Here is a 10,081-nt window from a genome sequence, read left to right as displayed (position 1 = left end):
ACTCTAAAACAAGAGATACCAATAAATATGTAAATAGAACTAGAAGAAGAGGATTACAAACTTAAAACAATAATAATACAAGAAGAACAACTGAATGAAAAGATCAATGAAAAACACAAACTCACACTCAACCAAAGTGTAGAGTAATGGAGATCACCAACTTGAACAAGGTTCAAAACCTTTATCCAAAAGCTTATTTCCCCCTATTCTCTAAGCACTAAGGGATCTCTCAAGAAAATAGCTCTCTGGAATAATCAAGCCTCAAGGTGTATTTTTCAGCCAAGTGCTTTGTGGATGAAAAATAGTGTGTCTTACAAGTAAGCATTAGGCTCCTATTTATAGAGTTTTGAGACACCCTTTGAATTTCAAATTCCACCAACCCCCATGGCTATTACCAATGATTAATTGGATGTTTATAGAATTAAAATAGAGAATTGGGAGTTACTTGGCTGTTGGAAATGTTCAAAATTGGATAAAACTGAAGTTGGAAAATGCTGTCAGCCGCTCGGGGCGCGGCCTGGAAAAACACGAGCCGCGGCCCACGGTGTGTTTTTTGCCTCTTGGGCCGCTACCTAAAAAACATAGGCAGCGGCCCAAGTCGTTTTTTCAGCAACCAAATTTGTCAAAACATTCCAAATTCATTCCCACTTGATTTTGTAACTTCTATACACATTATGGGAGTTAAAATCACATCTCTAACAACCATATTTCACATATGACTTTAAGAAATCAAATCAAAATGTGTAATATCAAATCTACAATTATTAGGTAATATTTGGGAGTTACAAGTTTGTAACTCCAAAATATGTGACATTTGGGCACATACATGTGTCCAATTTTGTGACTCTCAATAATATGTTACAAGGTGTGACAAATCACATTATGTCATATTATTTAATCTAACATTATATTATTTAAAATAATATAACATTTCATCCAAGCTTCGTATTTCAAGAGGGTCTGCTTCTACCGCTAAAGGCTCTTCTCTGACAATCCCCAAGTTTACGGTAAGGAAGTTACCACTTGGGCAAGTTTTGACCTTACCCAAGATGCCTTTGGGGCCTGCCCCCGCTGATTATCTACTTCCGCCGTCCTCCTCTTCTTCTTCACTGGGGTCATCCCTCCGAAAAGCATTATGCCCTCTGCGGCTATGCCTTCTGCAATGGTCAAGCCATCAAAGGCAGTAACTATTACTGGGGTGCATGGTGACTTGCCAGTAGAGGAAAGATCTTCTAGCATCTGTGCGAAATCAGCAGAGGCGTTGTCCTCTGCCTCTGCCTTAACTGGGGGGTCTGACATTGGCCATAGGCAAGGATCAGAGGGGAGACGCCCTTCTTCTGCCTCCCGTAAGAATCGTCTTTTAGAGGATGCTTTCAGGGGTTGCTCTGGGGCTTTTTGTGATCTTCCTCTTCATCTATGCCTTTGCGACACGCTGGTAAGCTGTCCTTTGATTGCTATTTGGTGGGGTTTTCGTCAGGAGAGGAGGTGCCAGAATCATTTATCTCTTTCAGGGTGAGGAAGCATTTCTTTGCTTGCTTCTGACACCCTTTTATGTCGATTGTATAATGACCATTGGGTGATTGGCACTGCATAACTTGGTGTAAAATGGAGACCACTCCCTGCATGCTATGGAACCAGTTCCTCCCTATGATAGCATTGTAGCTTGTGAGGGAGTCCACTATGAGGAAGTCCACTAGCAAAGTTCGCTCTGTGGCGACTACGTCCAACCTAATAGTGCCTTTTGGGTATACCCTTTGGCTGTTGAATCCCAGGATTGGTACAACAGACGGTCTGATTTGACTTTCTTCGAGCCCCATCTTCTAAAAGGCTTCTCAGAAGAGAATGTCAACACCATTGCCCCCATCGACTAAAACTCTCCATAGCTGGCAATGGTCGACCTGCAACGAGATGACTAAAGGATCGTCATGGGGTAGGTGTACGCCCTGCAAGTCATCTTCTATGAAGGTAATTGTAGAGGCTGGATAGCATCTGTCTTCCGAGGCGACAAAGTTGACGGTGTGGCCTAATGATCTATATCGCTTCACCCTTTCCTCCATTCTTTTATGATTCCTGGATGCCCGTTCTTGTTCCGTGGTGAGCTCCACGATCCCGTGTATCATGGGAATTTTTTTGAGAGGCTCTTGTGAGCTCGCGGAAGCCACATTTAGGGAGTCTTCCACGGGCGATGTCGGGGCAGAAGTGGCATCGGGTTGCAAGACATCGGGTCTACTTGATCCTTTAATGTACTGGGTTAATCGTCCGCTTCTCATGAGGGCCTAGATTTGATTGTGGAGGTTGTGGCACTCGGAGATTGTGTGGCCATGATCTTTGTGGAAGAGGCAGAACCTATTTTTATCTCTCATTTCTGGGGGAGTGGTGATTTTGTACGGTTCACGCCAGATGGGTCTGTCCTTGTTTTCCTCGTAGATGACCTCCTGAGGGACGGTGTACTCGAATGAGGGGTATTGCGGTGGATCTTGATTTGCTTTTGGTCTTTTTCCTCCTTTCATGTGATCTGTTTCCTGTCTTTTCCTTTTGTCGTCCCTTGCAGATGGGGGAGGAGGGTTATTTGATGGTGGCGTAGAAATGAGCGCGGACTTCTTCTGTGCACGTTCTCGAAATTCCAAGACCCTAAAGACGCCCTCTGCGCGGATCTGGATTTCAGCCATGTCATATGGTGGTGTCATGGTGAGGTTTTCGTGCAAGAGGGACCCCACCTGTAGGCTTTTGAAAAAGAGGTTAGCCGCAGTTAGTGGCTCGACATCGTGGATCTGATGTACGAGATCGATGAAACGTTGTAGGTACAAGATCGGGTGTTCATTTTCACCTTGCTCAATTCAGTAAAGATCTGCCATCGTTCTTTGTGCTTCGTGGTTAGCATTGTATTGTTGGAGAAAGACTCTGCAAAGATCACCGAAATCGTTGACAGAACCAAGTTTCAACTGCCTGGACCATAGCAGGGCTGGTCCAGAAAAAGTTGTGGAGAAAACTTTGCATTGTATGGCTTCATTGTTGGCTTCTAAGGCCATCTTCTGCTAGAATTGGAATAGGTGATTGAGTGAATCTCCTTTTCCGTTAAATTCGGGCAGTGGGGAAATTACGAAGTCCCGCGGTTTGGGGTCGTTCTGTATCCACTCTGAAAAGGCGATCTTTCGGTGGTCCTTCAAACCAAATCCATGTGATCAGTAGCGTAGACAGACCTTTCGTCCGAGAACATCTGCATCACTTCTCACAGCATCTCTTCTTTCCAGCTGTCTAAGAATCGGAAAGAGGAGGTACGCTCCTCGGCTGGTGTATCTTGCGTGGTCCGTGCTTGGGTCTGCTGGGGTACGCTCCTCGGCTGGTCCTTCTTCGATGATGAAGATAACTTTGCCGATCGCTGAGCTGTAAGGGATACCTGCAAGAAAGACACTCTGATGCCTAAGTTAGATTTTTCTCCCTTTTCGTTTGAATAAGAGTTCAGTATTTATAGAACAAAAAAGTGAGGTGGTTAGTTGGTTAAGCTAACTCCCTGATTGGTGGGAGGAATAACTGAATTTCCCTCCAAAATGCATTTAGATCAAAATCTGCAGAGGTCAGAGGCATAGACCGCCTCTGACTCATGGCTTTCTGACGTCAGAGCTTCTGTAGGGTCAAAACGATCCATTTCAATTTACCTAAAACGGAAAAGCCTTTTGGGCCGAATATTTTGGGCCCAACACTTGTAACAATAACGAAAAGGGAGACACAAAAGGTAGCGAATTTGGTTTGTTACTCAACAAAAAGAGTAATAGAAAATAACAGAGGAAAAACTAAACTAATCCTAATACTAGAAAGGAAAAGATAAATGTTGCATTTGGTAAAATTTTTATTTTTAAATTTTTTAAACTCAAAAATAAAAATATATTTTTGTTTTATGTTTTTTTATTTTTATAAAATAAAAATACGTTTGATAACTATTTTTGTTTTCTGTTTTTTTAAAATAAAAATAAAAATGTGTTTGGTAACTTTTATTTTTATTTTTTGTTTAAAAAAATAAAAAATAAAAAACATGTTTGGTAAATTTTTTTTAAATTTTTTTTTTATTTTCATTTTCTAAACTAAAAAATAAAAATATTTTTTGTGACCACTATTTATTATTTTAAAATAAAAAATAAGAAAATTATAGTAAAAAAAGATCATATTAATAATATTCAAATAATCTCAAATTTCAAAACTTAATATCTATCCACGAGATACCACAAAATCAAAAAAGTTTACATAGTAAAATAAAAACATATGAAGTGATAATTATCCAAACTTAAAATAAAGTATTAAACGAGTTATAAGAATCAACTAATGTCTTTACTCAATCTCACTATCGTCGACTAGCTCTCCATATATGGTCAGCAATTTCATCACGAACATGAGTCATTTCACGTATATGAGTTCTAGAAATACTGAACTCTACACTATCAGTCAAAGTTCCATCGTGCTTTGTAAAGTGGTGGCCTGTACTTCAGAATTTCCTTCACTGCCATCAAAATATAAATCTGCTTCTGCATTTGTCCTTATAAAATTGTGAATCCCACAGCAAGCAATGACAATGTACTTTTGTATTCTTAGATCATATGAAGGCATTTGCTTTATAATTGGAAAGCGAGCCTTCAACATGCCTTCAACACCGCTCAATGACTTACTGTCCATTATTGTAGTTATTTTTCCTGGAAAATGTCACATTAAAATGTTTTATTCTGCTTTAACTTATGCTACTCTATAGTGAACATGATGGTATTTTACTACTGCCCACTAACTCACCTTCTCCAATTTGGCTTATATAAGATGCTTTAGCTGAAGGTATACAACATCATCAACCTCAATTCTTTGAAAAAAGCAACTTAAAAAAGTTGGATTAGTAATATTTTGAAGCTCATAACTATGGAAGTGAAACCAACCAAAAGCTTAACAGAACTATCTAACTCTCATAAAATAAAAGCCTCCATCAATGATAAGATATTGAATTTTGCATACAGCCATTATTGAAAATGAAGTACAAGTACCAACTTTAAAATCCTCCATTTAGAGTAGACGACTCACATAGCTACATAACATATAAAACCATAGTAAACTAAAGTAGCTACAAAATCAAATTCAATAATAAATAAAATCTATCTTGAATGCATCCACCAAAAGATAAAGTGCATGCAGCAAAAGTTTTAGAACAACTCCACATTCATAATTACAGTGGTTTCAAAACTATCATCCTAACTTAACTTACTTCATCACACAGTTATCTCAAAATAAACAACCAATATGTACTTGTCAAACTAAAATGTAAAAGTATTTCCAAAATGGGTTCTCCAATTTATCACCCAGACTACTTTTTCAAAATGGACTTATTACCATTAAATTCATAAAACTGCCCCCAGTTTCTGATCTCCACTCAAGGCCAATCCAATAGATATAAGTTCTTTCAGCAAAGTAGTTTATTCTCATAATGCTTAGACAAGAAAAAAGATCTAGACTTGAACTTAATAGAGACTTGATCTAGAAAAGATCAATGATGAATTGACGACAATCAATGCTCATATATTTTATAAATCAAATACAGAAAGTGCTTTAAGGTCTAGGGTCAGCTAAAATAAAAGCACTAAGCAGAAACTTGAAAAAAAGAAAGGACAATAAAATCTATGTATCAAATAAGATATGACCTTGACAACTATTGACACACTTTCTTTTTGGAGACAATGCAAGGAAACCAATGAAGCCAGCTACTACAATAAATATGAAAAGATCTTGTTTGGAGAGGTATTTAATTTATCAAATGTCATTCTACTCAATTGTTCTGATTAAGAGCATTAGCATAGAGAAATGACATTCAAAGCAAAATAAGCAGAGCTAAGTTAGAGCATGAACATGCCTGTCTGGATTTTTTATCAAACAGTGACCAAAATTCAGAGCAATAGCTTCAAAATCAGTCAATTAAAATATCATCCATAAAGTAACCATGACCGGAACATCAAAATCAACTAATAAAATATGTAATTAACAATGGATAAAAGACATTTCAATTCCTTGTAATCAAACAAGCCAAGCTAGTGTATGAATATGTCTACCTGAGTTTTTATCAAACAGTGGCCAAAATTCAGAGTAATAGCTTCACAATTAACCCCCATTTCAATTCACTGTAATTCGACAAAAAAAGCTAATGTATGAACAAAAGTTAATATTTCAATTCATTCTCATAAAGTAAAATCTAAACCCCCATTTTCTCCAATGCTTAGGTGGAAACAAAATTACAAAAGGTCAAAATAAGAAGGAAGCCCTCTCTGAAATTTTATTAAATACACCACAAACAAATTCAATACCTGGTAAGGTCTCAATTTTGACAATGAGATTCAACAATCAGATAACCATAATAAAATGATAAAAGATAATCATGAAACAACTGGTGAATAACCATGTATCAAATCAACAATAGACAATAATCGAATAAACAATGTTACAAACTACAAACCCTAATCCAAAAAAAAATTAGAAATATATTCATACCTTAACAGAAGAAAAGATTCAACCTCATAACCTCAATGCTTACTTCATTCCTTCATAGATCCAATAACCTTTTATAATGCATATCCAACATTTTGAGAGAATCCACGATGAGAAAAGAGATTGAGAGAAAAAAAAATCATATTAGGGAGAGATAATGAAAGAGATCGGAGAAATAAAGGAAAAGGAGATACTGACCCGAACAAAGTTTGGAAGGAACTCAGAAGCCATTGATGCTTGAGGTAAAGGTCTTGGCTCTGTGTGGCTACGGGAAGAAGAAATAGGAAGAAGAAGACGAAGAAAAAATGGAAATAAGTTTTAAAAAAAATTTAAAAGCAAGAAAATCTTGTTTCCAAAAATTAATAAATTTTGTTTAAAATTTTAAAAAATAAAAAGTAAAATTGTCTTACCGAACATACTTTCCTCTTTTGTTTTCATTTTTTTAATTATTTAATAATAAAACTGTTTAAAAAAATGTTACCGAACAGGCCCAAAGGAATTGTAATTTTGTTTTTTTTTAAATTGACATATACAATGCCTAGAGACTTTAGAATTGTTTCAACAAATTACACCTTCCCCACATTGAGATTTTTTTAAAATTTAAATCAAACCCCACTCACTGGTCACTGCCTAGCTTGAGTAAAATCAAATGCATGTATAAATTAGTGTTTAATGTTTTGTCATATCCTTAGTCTTTTTCTAATTGTAACAAGTGAGTAAGTGAGTCTCTCTCATTCATTACGAGAGAGGACACAAGTCGCTCAAACAAGCTGGCATCCCATGTATACTTGGAAAAATAACATAAAAAGATATTGAACTTCAATGACTATACATATAAAAACCCCAATTTAATAGTGTGTCTTTTAAAGCTTTTTTTTCTTTGTAGTCGTTACATGGTTTGGTGTGTGGAAGCGGCAATATTTCAAACTTGTCTTTGTCCTTGTATTTCTCGGCAATATAAATATATGTACGTGGATGGGTGATATCATAGGACCACTTTGATTGTTGTCATAACATTTATGGGATATATTGAGGAAACTAATTAATCTTCACTTATACTATCACAAAAGGTTATATAAATATTTATAAACCGTAGTTGGTCTTCTTTTGATAATGTTCACATTGATAAAGTGAATTTATTTCTTACAAATTTAAATAATATGAAAAGTAATAATTTGGCAATTTAGGAGAGATCTAGTGATAGAAGCTTGTGAATTTTTTATGTTTACCTACATAATTTTGAAATTGAATCCATATACATAATAGAAGTGATGTGAAATGTAGTCACATGCTTACAAATGTTTAGGAACTATTCTCGACATTTTATATAGACCACTTGAATTGAAATGTTTCTACTTCATATGAGAGATTGGTGCAAATTATTGAACTAAATTAAAATAAAATTTTATTTTGGAGTAATTTTCCAGACATGATATTTAAATGGGATTAGATTACACTGTGACTTGATTATGTATTAAAAAAGACCGTAACATTCAATTAATTAATATATGCGTGTATTAATTACAGTGAAAAATATTGATGATAATTTATTTATAAGAGTAATTGAATTCATTTCTATTTTACATTAACGACGTTTAATATGAAATAAACTAGTCTATCTTTGTGAACGTATGTGTATATTTTATTATTATTTTTATTGAGTGTTACTTTTTGGGGGTTTGACACCTTAAGGTGTCGAACAACACATAATGTGACATTCTATAATTGACTAGCAATACATTGTAATACTTATTAAATTTACATATGTGGGATCTGATATTGGATTGCACTAATAACGTATGTGTATATATGTTACTTTCTTGTAGTGTTGAGTACAAATAATACTCCTTAACAATTCTCAATTTTATTGTATACTTAAAAAAGTAATGATAGTTACACACAAATTATACATAATTTCTTGATTTAAATCTGCTGTGTAGAATGATGTCTTAATCTAGTGTCTAACATGTTGCAAGTTAACTCTTGTAATGCTCATTTAATGCATATCTGACTTTTATAACAAAATAAAAACTAATTAATATAAAGGTAAAAATATAATTAAAAATAACATTAACTTTTATTTTTTGAGTAGAATAATATTAACTTTTGTTGGCAATTGACACCTTTATATTCTTTTTTGAATATTACAAAAATAAAATTATGTATAAAAATATTTTCTAAGATATTTCTTTTTCTGTCTCTGAATAATTAGTTTTAATATGATAGTTTTCTATTAATTACTTTTGTCATTATTTGTTTTTAATTTAAAAATAATATATATTTTTTTAGCCATCAACTCTTACAAAATTTATGAGAAAATGGTCAATAACAAAATCAAAGATATTTTAATTTGGAATATTAGCGGCGATAATTCATAATTTTTTTCAAAAATTACATTTTAATACTAATTTTTTTTTTTTGCAGTAATAATACATAAATCTATAACTTTTGTGCATCCGTTAGTACTCACCATTAACTACCCGTTAAATATTCACGTCACACATTTTATTAGTTTAATTGGCGGCAATAATACCCAAATCTTTTCAAAAGTTACATTTTTATACCCATTTTTTTGTGGCAATACTAAATCTATAATTTTTGTGCAACTATTAGTACTCACCATTAACTATCCATTAAGTATTCACGTGGCACATATGAATTTTGTGATGATTTTAGACTAAATTATTTAAATATTATAAAAATCATTTTAAAATTTAAAAAATCTAAAACATTATTAAAAGCTAATTAATAATATGGATTTTTGAATGATTTTGAGTTTCAATTTTAATTTGGCTTGTTTCGAATTTGGAAATTTTAGTTTTATTAGTTAGTTTCTAATAATCTTTTAGATTTATTAAAATTTAAAATGATTTTTATAGTAGTTAAAGAATTTAGGAATATTGGCGTCGATAATACCCAAATCATTTATAAAGTTACACTTTATTACTTAAATTTACGAATATAAAAATGTGTTACATGGATACTTAACGAGCAGTTAACGGTGAGTACTAACGGTTGCACCAAAATTGTAGATTTAAGTATTATTACCGCAAAAAAAATTAGGTATTAAAGTGTAACTTTTGAAATTTTTTAGGTATTATTGTCGCAAATATCCCTTTTAATTTAAATATCTATATTTTGTTATTAATTCTTTTGAAAGATTTTTTGAATATTTTTTAAGAGATTGCAATGTTATTTTGAACAATAATTCATGCATGAATAATTGTTTATTTTCCATTTTTGTTTATAATGAAACGTGATTAAACATTTTAATTTATAAAAATTCTTTTGAAATATTTTTTGAATTTTTTTTAAGAGACTGTTATGTTATTTTGAACAATAATTCATGCATGAATAATTATTTCTTTTCCATTTTAGTTTATAATGAAACGTGATTAAACATTTTAATTTATAATAATACAAAATTTAGATCTAGTGTAGAATCATATTAATTTGTTTGTAAGAGATGAAGAAAAATATTTTTATATAATTCTGATTTTTGTAAGAGATAAAAAAAACGGTTGAGTTTAGTCTAAAAAAAATAACATAAAAGTTCATTTTTGAATTTTTCAAA

General features: G+C 33.1%; 1 long non-coding RNA gene across 2 annotated transcripts; it reads right to left on the bottom strand.

The window, feature by feature from the left end:
• Nucleotides 1-4,147: 4,147 nt before the first annotated feature.
• LOC133789037 (uncharacterized) lies at nucleotides 4,148-6,888 on the bottom strand. 2 transcript variants are annotated; one of them, XR_009873450.1, is made up of 4 exons: nucleotides 6,706-6,888; nucleotides 6,511-6,578; nucleotides 4,777-6,143; nucleotides 4,148-4,682 (listed from the first exon to the last, which is right to left on the bottom strand). It is a non-coding gene; the product is annotated as an uncharacterized LOC133789037 (long non-coding RNA). The 2 variants fall into 2 exon arrangements; XR_009873449.1 differs by lacking the exons at nucleotides 6,511-6,578; nucleotides 6,706-6,888 and having other exon boundaries at nucleotides 4,777-6,504.
• Nucleotides 6,889-10,081: the final 3,193 nt, after the last annotated feature.

The sequence above is a fragment of the Humulus lupulus genome, chromosome 7 (assembly GCF_963169125.1).
Source record: "Humulus lupulus chromosome 7, drHumLupu1.1, whole genome shotgun sequence".
Classification (NCBI taxonomy): Eukaryota; Viridiplantae; Streptophyta; class Magnoliopsida; order Rosales; family Cannabaceae; genus Humulus; species Humulus lupulus.
The sequence above is the reverse complement of the archived record's forward strand: the minus strand, read 5'-3'. Positions and strand labels throughout refer to the sequence as shown.